At 43.0% G+C, this 11989-nt stretch overlaps 1 pseudogene; it reads left to right on the top strand.

The window, feature by feature from the left end:
* The first annotated feature begins 4756 nt into the window (after window positions 1–4756).
* Window positions 4757–5150, top strand: LOC116889753 (annotated as a pseudogene).
* The last annotated feature ends 6839 nt before the right edge of the window (window positions 5151–11989 follow it).

The following is an 11989-nucleotide window of genomic DNA, read 5'->3' as shown; positions in this document are numbered from 1 at the left end:
ATGTCTGGTCCTCCTACCTCTGCCTCCCTGAGTGCTGAGATTATAGATGTGTGGTATCATGTTTAATGTGCCACCAGTTATAAAGGTTGAGACAGAACCCAAGGTCTATTGTGCATGATAAGCAAAGCACTCTACCAACTAAGTCACAGTACTGGCCCAGTTGCCACTACTTTATCGTTTTTTTAAACTATTTATCGCCAGTTGGTTCTAGTGATAAGTTCGTTTGGTTCACCTTATCTTCATATCCCACCCACATCATCATAGGTTGGCTGTTTTGAAATACTATTTTTAAAAGGGTATGAAGCACTTAGCATTCGGAGCCTGTACTAAACAGATAACCACTACAGAGCAAGACTCTGTTTAAAAGACATGGAGGCTCATGGCTCAGTTAACTTACATTTGCTTGTTCTGAAATCCTCATGTTTCTGCCATCAGAATTTGTTGATGCTTCCCATTGCCTAACTCTTCCCCTTTTTTATTAGCAGCACAAGCTTATTAATCCTTATAGTCCAGCTCAGTTGTAGAATGTTTCTTTCTGTATCTATGTGTGTGTAGTGCATGCATGGCTGTGAGGATGTGTGCCTGTATGTAGGAAACCAGCAAAGGTTATCAGAACTTTATTGCCTTTGAAACAGGACTTCTCACGGAACCAGAAATTTTATCTTTTCAACTAGGCTGGCTGGCCAGCAAGCTCCTGGAACTATCAGTCTCCATCTGCCAACGCTAGAGTTTTAGACATGCTCAGTCACGCCTGGCTTTTTATGTGGAAGCTGGGACTTGAACTCGGGCCCTCATGCTTGCATGAGAGTCACTCTGATCTAAAACTATCTCTCCTGTGAAAGGGTAATATCCTTTTATCTCTTCGGGCATAGTGTTCGGTGCTCTTCTTTGGTTTTACAGTGCCTTGTATCTAATTCTACTGTGCCTCTTACTGTGTTGGTGTGTTTGTGTCAGTTTGCCTCCAGATTATGAATTCATGGTCAGGGAAGTGGGGGTGGGGAAGACTCCACCTCATTTAATCAACTTGTTGAGGTTTGTGTGCTGGGAGCACCAATACATACCAAAGCTATAAAAGTACAGTGCATGGTGCTGACTCAAGAACCTCATAGCTATACATGAAGTCAATGCAAAAATGTCATCGTTGTAGCAAACATGCACATGGTTTCTTATTTGTCTCTGCATTTCTACTTTCTAAGGCCTTGTTATTTGACTTGATTTGAATTCTCTCACCAAAAATATCTCCCTAACAGCTGACCTGGCGCCCAGATTTCATCATTCAAGGGTTTTTCTTCAATCTGGATCAATTAAGAGCCCGCTTTGGTTGCAATTCAAACCAAGGTCAGCAAAAAAGAGAAAATTATCAGCTCAGCAAGGCAATTTTGAACAGTGACACCATTTGAAGGCAGAGAAAGCTGGTTCAGAAAAGAAATGGCATCGGAGCTTTTTTTTGCAGGATTCTTCTCAGGATAAAGCGATAGGGTCACGATTATAGCAAGCTAGTGTTATTTGAATACACCACTTAGATTTCCTTGAGATGCTTGTGAGAATGTGCCCCAAAATTTTGCAGCTACAGAGCCCTTCACTGGCTTTACTGCTCTTTAGGTTCATCACCTGCATTTGTTCTTAGATCATCTCCTATGTGCTCTGTAAGCCAGTGATCAGTGGGGTCAGGGCTACTAAAGCAGGAACAGTCCTGAAGACCTACTAGGCTCTCATGACAATATTTACTTGAGACTCCCAACGGCCATCCCAAACACTATTAAAAAATAAAAAACAATGATCATTATTACCCATCATCACCCAAAGGGCAGGGGTATCAATCAAAGAACAGAGAGCCAGGCTCATGGCACAGGGTAGGGTCAGCATCAGCCAAAGTAGCCAGTAACCCTGAGGACTGCCCTGGGTATCAGCTACCACTTATAGCTTGCTTTTTGTCTGGCAGGAATGTGATGCGTGGGTGGGATGGCTCTGTCGACAGGTCTAGGGGTGAATCAGTCAAGGCAGAGTGCAAAATGCATATACTGAGCTTTCTAAATGTAAACCAAATTGAGTCACAATTATAGATTAGTATATTTAGAACTGTACCGGAATTTTCCAGGAGCAGTCAGGGCCAGAGAGCTCTGTTTAGATCAACAACAAAAAAAATATCTGTTAATTCTTGAGTATCAGAACCATTGAGAGAAATAAAGAAAACAATAGCAAAAGGGTATCTGAGGTTTTTATTTCTTACACATATTCTGAGGTAAAGGAGTAGCTTGGTGACTGCAAGGAAGTGCAGACACAGCCTTACAATCAAGTTGGGAAAGTCAGAGGTCTACCTTTCTGCTTGCTGGGGATACAGCTCAATGGTAGAGTGCTTGCCTATGGATGATGGCCACTAAGCTGTCACACATGTCCTTTGAGCACATGCAAAAGACATGTTCTTGCTTATGCCAGACATTGCGCTCTTTCTGCATCATCTCTTTTGTGCATCTTTTGTGCAGGTGGCTGCAAGTGCACATGAATGTGTGCATATGGAAGCCACTGGTCAACGTTGGGTACCTTCCTTGATTGCTCTCCATGACCAATACAACTCTTATAAAAGGAAGCCTTTAATTGGGGGCTTGCTTACAGCTTCAGTGTTTAGTTTATTAGCATCACAGTGGTGGGGGACATGGTGGTATGCAGACAGGCATTGGATCAGTATCAAAAACCTTTACATCCTGACCCATAGGTGGTGTGTGTGTCGGGGAGGGTGTTGCAAATGGCACAACATTTAGGATTTCACAAAAGAATGGAGACATTTAACAAAACGCCAGAGGCTGGGTATTTATAAAGGAAGAAGGTCTATTTATCTTAGTTATGAAGGTGTAAAGTTCCAGATTGGGCCTTCCCATTCTGGTGAGGGTCTTATGGTAGATGGTGTCACAATGGTGAGAGCAATATGGAAGGGATCACTTGTCAAGACTGGAAGCAAGAGGGACTCCGAGACCATATTTGCTCTTACAATTGCAACTTTTTAATTCTTTTTTGGCAGGGGATTAATCAGAGTCCTTGGAGAACTACATTGATCTCTTTTGAAGGTTGAGCTCTAGTAATCTAACCACCTGAAAAAGATTCAATCTCATAAAGATCTCATCACCTGAACAATGTCACACTGAAGACTGACTGCCGCCATACTGAGCCTTTGAGGTGGGGGACCAAAAAACAGCATCTATTTTTCATTATGTTGAGGTTTAAGCCATTTATAGTTACTTCCTTTTCATGTCTGTAATGGCTATTCCTGGTTATCAACTTGACTATATCTGAAATGAACTACAATCCAGAATCAAGGCTGTCAGCTGTGATCCAGATCTTGAGGGTGGGAGACAGGTTTCTGACCCGGATCTTGGCGTGGAGATCTTGAGGCATAGTGGCTATAATCCCAGGAGACTAAGACAAAGAGATCTTTGAGTTCAAGGTCAGCCTGGAACAAGTCGTGGATTTAGGCATGGGCAACACCTTTCCTGGAGACCAACATATGATATTGGAAGAAGGAAAATTCCCTCTCTTTCACCTGCCATTTACTTGCCAGCACATGTGTTTGAATCTACTAGCCTTGTGGGACTGAGCAACCACTAGATCCTTGGACTTTCCCATCACAGCTGACCTTTGTTAGGAGTTGACTACAGACTGTAAGTCATCATAATAAATTCCTTATTATATAGAGACTACCCAAGTTCTGTGAGTCCAGAGAACCCTGACTAATACAATGTTCATAACCTATTTTGTTTAGCATTGTTGATTTTAAAAAATTTTAAACAATTTTATCTTATTGATTTCATCATCATCATAATTATTAGTATTTGTGTGAGTGTGTGTGCAAGATGTGTTTTTGGAGGCAAGTATGACAGTGCATGTGTGGGAAGGCAGAGGACAACTTTGTGGGAGTCTTTTTTCTCCTTTATATTACGTGAAATGTCTTAGTCAGGGTTTCTATTCCTGCACAAACATCATTATCAAGAAGCAAGTTGGGGAGGAAAGGGTTTATTCAGCTTACACTTCCACATTGTTGATCATCACCAAAGGAAGTCAGGTCAGGAAGCAGGAGCTGATGCAGAAGCCATGGAGGCTTCCTTCCCCTGGCTTGCTCAGCTTTCTTTCTTTCTTTTTTTTTAAAAGATACATTTATTTTATTTATATAAATACAGGAGCCCTTTATAGATGGTTATGAGCATATGTAATTTCCATGTGGTTACTGGGGATTGAACTCAGGACCTCTGGAAGAACACTCACTCATGCTCTTAACTCCTGAGCCAACTCTCCAGCCCTCAGCTTGTTTATAGAACCCAGGACTACGGAGCCCAGAGAGATGGCACCACCTCACAATGGGCCCCACCCTTGATCACAAATTGAAAATGCCTTACAGCTAGATCTCGTAGGGTATTTCCAAAGGAGGCTCCTTTCTCTGTGATAACTAAAGCTTGTGTCAAGTAGACACACAAACCAGTCAATACAATTGATCCTTGTTAACTTGACACACAAACACATCACTATTATTAATCTCAACCCTTACTTTTTTATTCATCCCCAAGATCTAAATAACTTTAAAAGTCCCACAGTCTTTACATAGTAAAATTTCAATTCCTTTTAAAATATCTAATATTTTAAAAAATTCAAAATTTTAAATTCAAAAGTCTCTTTACTGGACTCACTAAAATACTTCAAGAGGAAAAATATCAGGGAACAGTCCCAATCCAAAGCAAAATCAATTTTCTGCCATCTTCCTGCTGTCACCATGGTGCTCATGAATGTCCTGGCAGATGCTCTTAAGACACCAACAATGCTGAGAGAAGAGGCAAATGCCAGGTTCTCATCAGGCCGTGTTCCAAAAGTCATCGATTGGTTTCCAACTGTGATGATGAAGCATGGTTACATTAGTAATTTGAGATCACTGATGATCACAGAGGCTGGGAGAGTCATTGTGAATCTCACAGGCAGGTAGTTGAATAAGTGTGGTGTGATTAGCCCTAGATTGGATGTGTAACTCAAGGACCTAGAAAAAATGGTAGAACAATCTGTCCCGTGTCAGTTTGGTCTCATTGTACTGACAACTTTTAGCTGGCATCATGGACCATGAACTAGCAGGATGAAAACATACAGGAGGGAAAATCCTGGGATTCTTTTTCTAGAAATGTAAAGCATAAATAAAAAGCCTTCATGGACTGTATAATAAAAAAGCAGTCAAACTCTAACTGCCCAGTGTCTGGAATCCACTCACGATCTCCTGGGCTCCTCCAAGGGCTTTGGTCACATCTCCAGCTTTGCCCTTTGTAGCACACAGCTTGTCTTCTAGGCTCCAGCTGCCTGTACTCCACTGCTACTGCTGTTCTTGTTGGTCATCTTATGGTACTGGCATTCCAAAAAACTGCTGTCTTCTGCTGCAACCTAGCCTCTCCTAGGGCTCTTTCAAGGTGCCAAGCCTCAACTCCTTTGTATGACCCCCTTCAGTCCTGGGCCATCAACTGCAACTGAGGCTGCACCTTCACCAGTGGCCTTCCCTAGCCTCTCAACAGTGCCCAGCCTCAGCTGTTCTTCATGACCCCTTCATGCCTTCAAAACCAGTACTATTTGGGTGACTCTTACACATTACCAAGTCCGGCTGCCAACTGTGGCTGCCTCTGTAACACAGCTTCTCTTTGCTCCCAGGAAACACTTTCCAGAAGATTTCACTTTAGTGATGCTGGTCTCTTCTTAATCACTGCTAATTTCTTAGTTCCGGCTGACCAGCATCAATAGTCCCAGTAATGTAGAGGTTTCACTTTAGCAGTTCTGGCATCTTCTTAATCACAGCTGATTCTTTAGCCCCAGCTAAATCCAAAACCACAGAATCTTCACAATCAAACAGCAATGGCTCTGATATGAGCTTTAATCTTCCCTCTGAAATGTCACAAGTCAGGCCTCCATCTTCTGCAGGTCTTAACATTATCTTCCAAGTTCCTACAACACATGCCACAGAGCTCTAAACATCCCAATGGCTCTTTCAGCCCAAAGTTCCAAAGTCCTTCCACAGTCCTTCCCAAAACATGGTCAGACTGTCACAGGAATATACCATTTCCAGTACTAATTTGTCTTAGTCAGGGGTTTCTATTCCCACAAACATCTCATGACCAAGAAGCAAGTTGGGGAGGAAGGATTGTTCAGCTTACACTTCCACATTGGTGTTGTCACCAAAGAAGTCAGGACTGAACTCAAGAAGGGCAGGGAGCTGATGCAGAGGCCATGGAGGAATGTTACTTACTGGCTTGCTTCCCCTGGCTTGCTCAGCTTGCTTTCTTATAGAACTCAGGACTACCAGCCCAGGGATGGTACCACCCAATTGGGCCTTCCCACCCTTGATCACTAGTTGAGAAAATGCCTTACAGCTGGGTCTCATGGAGACATTTCCTCAAGGGAGGCTCCTTTCTCTGTAATAACTCCAGCTTGTGTCACATTGACACACAAGACCAGCCAGAACATGTGGTATCTGATTAGTTTGTTGTTGTTGTTACTGTTGACAGGCTAGGGTCACCTGAGAAGAGGGAACATAAATTGAGAAAACACCTCCCTATAAGATTGGCCTGTAGGAAAGCCCATGAAACATTTTTTTTTTTTTTTTGATTGATGATTGATGTGGGAGGGCCTAGCCTACTATGGGCAATGCCATTCCTGAATTGGTAGTCCTGGTTTGAATAAGAAAGCCAGCAGAACAAGAAACGTTTAGCGAGCCAAAGGCCAGCATTCCTCCATGGCCCTTGTTTCAGTTCCTGCTTCCAGGTTCCTGCCTTGGGTTCCTACCCTGGCTTCTGTCACTGGTGGAGTGTGACCTAAAATTGTTGTGACCTAAAAGAGTCACAACATCAAAGCCCTTTCCTCCTCAAGATGCTTTGGTCATGGTGTTACTTCAGCAACAGGAACCATACCCAAGACACCTGAGTTCTGGGAATCAAACTCAGGCCCTCAGGCTTGCATAGCAAGTGTGTTTACCCATTGAGTCATCTTAAAGGTCCTTGGCTTTTCTTTTTATTGAATGTAGAAATGCTGAGTACATTAAGGAGGTTTGTCCTGTGCTTGCATTATAGATTGGAAGTTATCTTCTAAATTTGTTTTCGGCATTTTGAATTTATTTTTTGTGAGGCAGAGCTTCACCCTACAGCTCAGGCTGGCATAGAACTCACTACGCAGCCCACACTGGCTCTGAACTCGTGGCAACCCTCCCACCTCAGCCTCTAGGATTGCAAGTGTGAGCAACCATGCCTGGCTGGCTGCCTTTTGAATCTATGAAAGTCTTTGTTTCCATGGAGAAATATAATCAGTCAAATTTATCAAATTTTGGATTCATGACTTTTGCAATCTATCATTCTTAGACAGCTATTTCTTATTCCAAGGTTATAAAATAAAATTTCTTATTTTTTCTTCTACTATTTTGGTTTTTAATCCATCTGGGAGTTTTCTAGCCTGGTATGTGAGAAATGAATCTAACTGAAGTTTTTTTTCCCAAAAGGAGACTGACTTCTGAGATAACTAACTCAGTTATTCCAATATTTTTTCCTTTTTTATCATTTGGCCTCATAGACTTGAAAATGCCATGTTTATTCCATACTAGATTTCTGGATCGCTGGGCTTGTCTCTGGGCTTTCTATTTATTGTTCTGTCTCAGGATATGTAAGCACCACAGTTTATATTACTGCAGCTTAATATCCCTCTAGCTGTGTGGAGACCACCTCTCTTTCAACTGTCTATTTCCAGAAATCTTGCTAGCCTGTCTTCTTTCTTTTTTTAAAAAAAATATGGGTTTCAGAACCACTTGCCAAGTTAACACCCCCAAAATCTGTTATTTTATGTTTGATTTATTACATTTCCAAGATGATTTAGTCAGGAATGACACCTTTATGATGCTGTGTCTTCCTACCTGAGACCATGATATGCTTTTCTGCTATTGTTCAAGGGTTCTTTGCTGTCCCCTAGTCATGCTTTCCTCCCCACAAATGAATTAGCACACATCTTGTTAACTTTACTAGGTAACATATCTTTTCAACTGCTATTGTAAATCACTTATGTTTTCCTTCATATTCCTGAATGGATTTTGTTTTGGCAACAGTTTAAAAATCTCCATTCTGGCTAGGTTGTCTTAGGCTGTGTTGGGAGACATCATATTTAATTTGACTTAGATTCTAGTTCTTGCCCCTAGCTTTTTAGCAAAGCCTAGCCTAGATTCAGTCACTACCCTTCAGTTTCTCCCTATGTCCACTCCTTGGTAAGTGAAGTGTTACCAACCAAATCTCTTGTCTTGTACCCCAACAATGATCTGCTCAATTTACCCTACCCATACGATTGTGTTTGAACCCACTGAGGCAAACATGGAGACCAGAATCTGGCCCAGTGTATCCAAGTACCTGTTTTTGTTTTTGTTTTTGTTTTTTTTAAGGCCTGGTTTTTAGCTGGAAATTAGAGAAGATTCTAGAGCCCAGATCTCAGTTTCCTGGAGCCAGTGACTGAGTCACCTGGGTGTCTCTTGCCTTTAAATTTTTATTTTATGTATATGAGTATTTTTGTCTGCAGGCATACATGTGTACCGAGTATGTGCAGTGCCTGTGGAGGCCAGATGTTGTAAGCTGCCATGTTAATGCTGGAAATGAAGCCTGGTCCTAAAGGAGAGCTGCGGTCAAGGCTCTTAACCACTGAGCTATCTCTCCAGCTTTATCCCTTTAATTATAATGTCCACTGTTACTTTAGGTCAAGGGCTTCAGGATAGCTACCCTAGCTACACTGGGGTGATTAGAGGCACAGTCACACAGCAATTCAGAATTAGGCCAGAGTATTTAAGGCTGTGGAGCTTCCTCGGATGCTCAGAGTAAGTTTTAAAGAAGTCTGGCTTTTCTCCTCAATGGCACTGTGTCCATTCAGAATCTTTGTCTACAGTCCCCCATTTCATAATGGGCACAGTGACTTCCTATGCCTCTGAGTCTTAGTGCCAGCAACACTGGTATTTATTGAGCACCTACTTGCTCAGTGCTGGGAGGTAAGACAGAGATGAGAAGAATTAAGTCACACTTCCTCCTTTAGAGGAGCCCATGGTCCAGAGAGGAAGAGGAGATATGCAGAAAGTCACTCCAATAGGAATGTGTTCGCCTTGTTCTGGCAATGCAGAAAAGGGAGCTGTGAGATTTAAGATCGAGCTGGGCTGTGAAGGATGTGGTGTTGTTAGCTAGATTGGCAAGCACAGCAGATGGTACCAGTACTCTGTAATTGCCTAGTTCAGTTCTTGCTCTAGCGCAAAGCTGTGGTTGGCTATTGTTCAGAGTGGAGTTAGTGCTGCCAGGAGCAGAACTTAACCATCTCGAATGGAGTTTGGTGAATACATGACTGAAGTTTTAAATCTCTTTAGTGGGCTATCCTACAAATACATCCTCCTGTATCTACGAGGGTCCTTGAGTGGAACTGGCTGCCATTTGCCCAAAGGTGCTCATGACCACACCTACTCAGACCTCAACTGGGGCTTCTTTGGATGGCACATTTAATGAATCATCTGCACTCAAATCCCAATCTTGGGATCTGCTTTAGGGAAACTGGCCTGGTCCCAATGCCTAGGGGGCATCTCAAGTGGAGAGAAACAGCATCCACAAAGGGTGTGACAGACAGGGAGCTAGAGGGTCAGCTAGAAAGGCAGAAAGGAGAATCATGAATGCATTGCTAACAAGTGGCTTTAGCCTCTGTGGAGGATGGGATTAAAATGGACATTAAAAAAAACCCTTAAGCGGAAGGTGGTGGCACTCAGGAGGCAGAAGCAGGTGAATCTTGGAATTCGAGTGCCACATGGTCTACAGAGTGGGTTCCAGAACAGCCAGGACTATACAGAGAAACCATGTTTGAAAACAAAAAGCAAAAAAAAAACAAGCCAAACCACAACCAACCAATCAAAAAGGAGGCCTTTTAATGGTTTAGTGGTGGGCACAGTCACTGTCTGGGAGCCGGGGGAAGACCTTCCCTCTTCATCCTAAGCACTTCTGTCTGAAGCTCAGGTCTCCAAGCAGCAGCTCTGTACTGCCTCAGCCAACCACCTTGCCTTCCCTTCTGAGTCCATGGCTGCTTCATCACTTGCCAGGCTGAGCTGTTGCTGGGGCTGCAGCTACACTTGCTGGAGGGTGGGAGGGCTCAGGCACAGTCACACCACACACTGTTGCCAGGCCTGGAGGGCTGATCTGTCCCCATTGGCTAACAGACGGAATTTCCTTTCTGCAGCTGTGTCTTGCCACTCATCACTTGCCTGTCTGCTCCTGGAGTGCAGGGGCTCACGGAGACTTCCCTATTTGGGCGTCATTGGTATTCCTGTCTTGTGGGCTCTTGTGGATGGGGGAATTGGGGAAGTTTGCAAAGGAGGCTGGGAGAAGACCAGGGGCTTCTGCTTGCCTGGATACACAGAGATGGGGTGTGTTTTGCTGCAGTGTTTCATAAAAGTCTTATGCCTTGGTTTCATTTTCTTCCTTTTTTCTCCATTCCTTCCTCCCATAGCTAAGGAAGCTAGGCATTCAAGATTTAAAAAGATGAAAGAATCTTTTGCCCTTGGAAGATTTTAGACTAAGGAAGGTGGAGAGGAGAACATGACCCACTTATAACTGTTGTGTGAGGGGTTCAACTAAAGAGATTAAAAATGCCATAGGCATCGTGGGATGGAAACATAGTCAGAGAGCTCTCCAGTGGTGCTGGATGGTGGGTGGATGTTAGCTGTCAGGGCTGGTCATATTACTGAGTGACTAGGGAACTATGTAGAAGGACTTTATTTAGCCTCAGGACAACAACTTGAGGTAGTAGCCCTATTATACTGAGAGAAGTCTAGAAGGTTGATAATTAATTTGAGAGCAGTAGATGCATGCAAATGGCCACCAAGATTCCAAACATCTTGATGCTTACTCACAAAACCTGTGGTTGTCCTTTAACTGCACCACATGCTTCCAAGGCATGAAGAAGGATGTCCCAAGCAAATATGAAAGCTTTAGAGATGCACTAGATTGAAGTATGGGTAGATGCCCTGCACAGTCATGTTCTGTAATCCAAGGAACTTTCTAACCATTCATTATAGTCTATAGGAAAAGCAAAGTGGGTTCAGTGAATGTTCAACTTTCTTCTTAAGTTAAATTTGGGGCCACTCTGGATGGTTTAGGTTAAAGTGCTTTCCCATGAAAGTTTGATAACCTGAATTTGATCCTAGAAAAAATGTAAAGGTGGTAGGAGAGAACTGACTCATGCTACCCTCACATCATATACACAGGATAATAAAATGGTTTTTTAAAGTTTGTCAGTTTGAAAATTGAAGTTTAAATTCCTTCTTGTGACAAGCAGTGTGACCTTGGGGAAATCTCCCTGTAAGCTCCATTTCCTTATTTGCTTAAATGAGAATGAGACTCCTACCTAGTAGAACTGATACAAGAATTCAAGTTCAGATACAAAACGCTCATCACTATTGAGATACTCAAGGTGACTTTAGGCTACCCAGGTCTGGCTCATGATGGAGAGGTTGGCTGAATCATCAGGCGAGGAGACTTTTAGATAATTGGATGGGGAATGCCTTCTCTCCGCCAAGAAATGAGGGTGCTGGCAGACAGCCTATTGCTAGCCGGCTTCAAATGGACAGATGCTATTTTGGAGATGAGAAAAGATATCTTTTATTAAATTAAAGCAGCGCAGGGAGAAGAGAAACTGCAACAGGAATATGGACTTATTCCTGATTAGGAATGGTGGGTAGGTGTTCATCAGACGCCTCAAAAAGCCTCTGTTTATGTCATGCTTGCTGGCAGTTAAGAGGAAGAGGAAGTGCAGACAGGCTTGTTGGGCAGAATCCTACTCACAAAGACAGCAGTCAAGTGTGAGATCTTGGAATATGACTGTTGTCTCCTATTCCTGAAAGCTGGATGTTTTTCAATAAAAGAAATGGGGCCATCTGCTCCAAGCTGGCCCTGGCATCAAGGAGCCTTTCTTTGAAGATAGCCATGTA

This window comes from Rattus rattus, unplaced genomic scaffold (genome assembly GCF_011064425.1).
Source record: "Rattus rattus isolate New Zealand unplaced genomic scaffold, Rrattus_CSIRO_v1 PGA_scaffold_80, whole genome shotgun sequence".
In the NCBI taxonomy this organism is placed as follows: Eukaryota; Metazoa; Chordata; class Mammalia; order Rodentia; family Muridae; genus Rattus; species Rattus rattus.
This window is presented reverse-complemented; position numbering and strand designations above follow the sequence as displayed.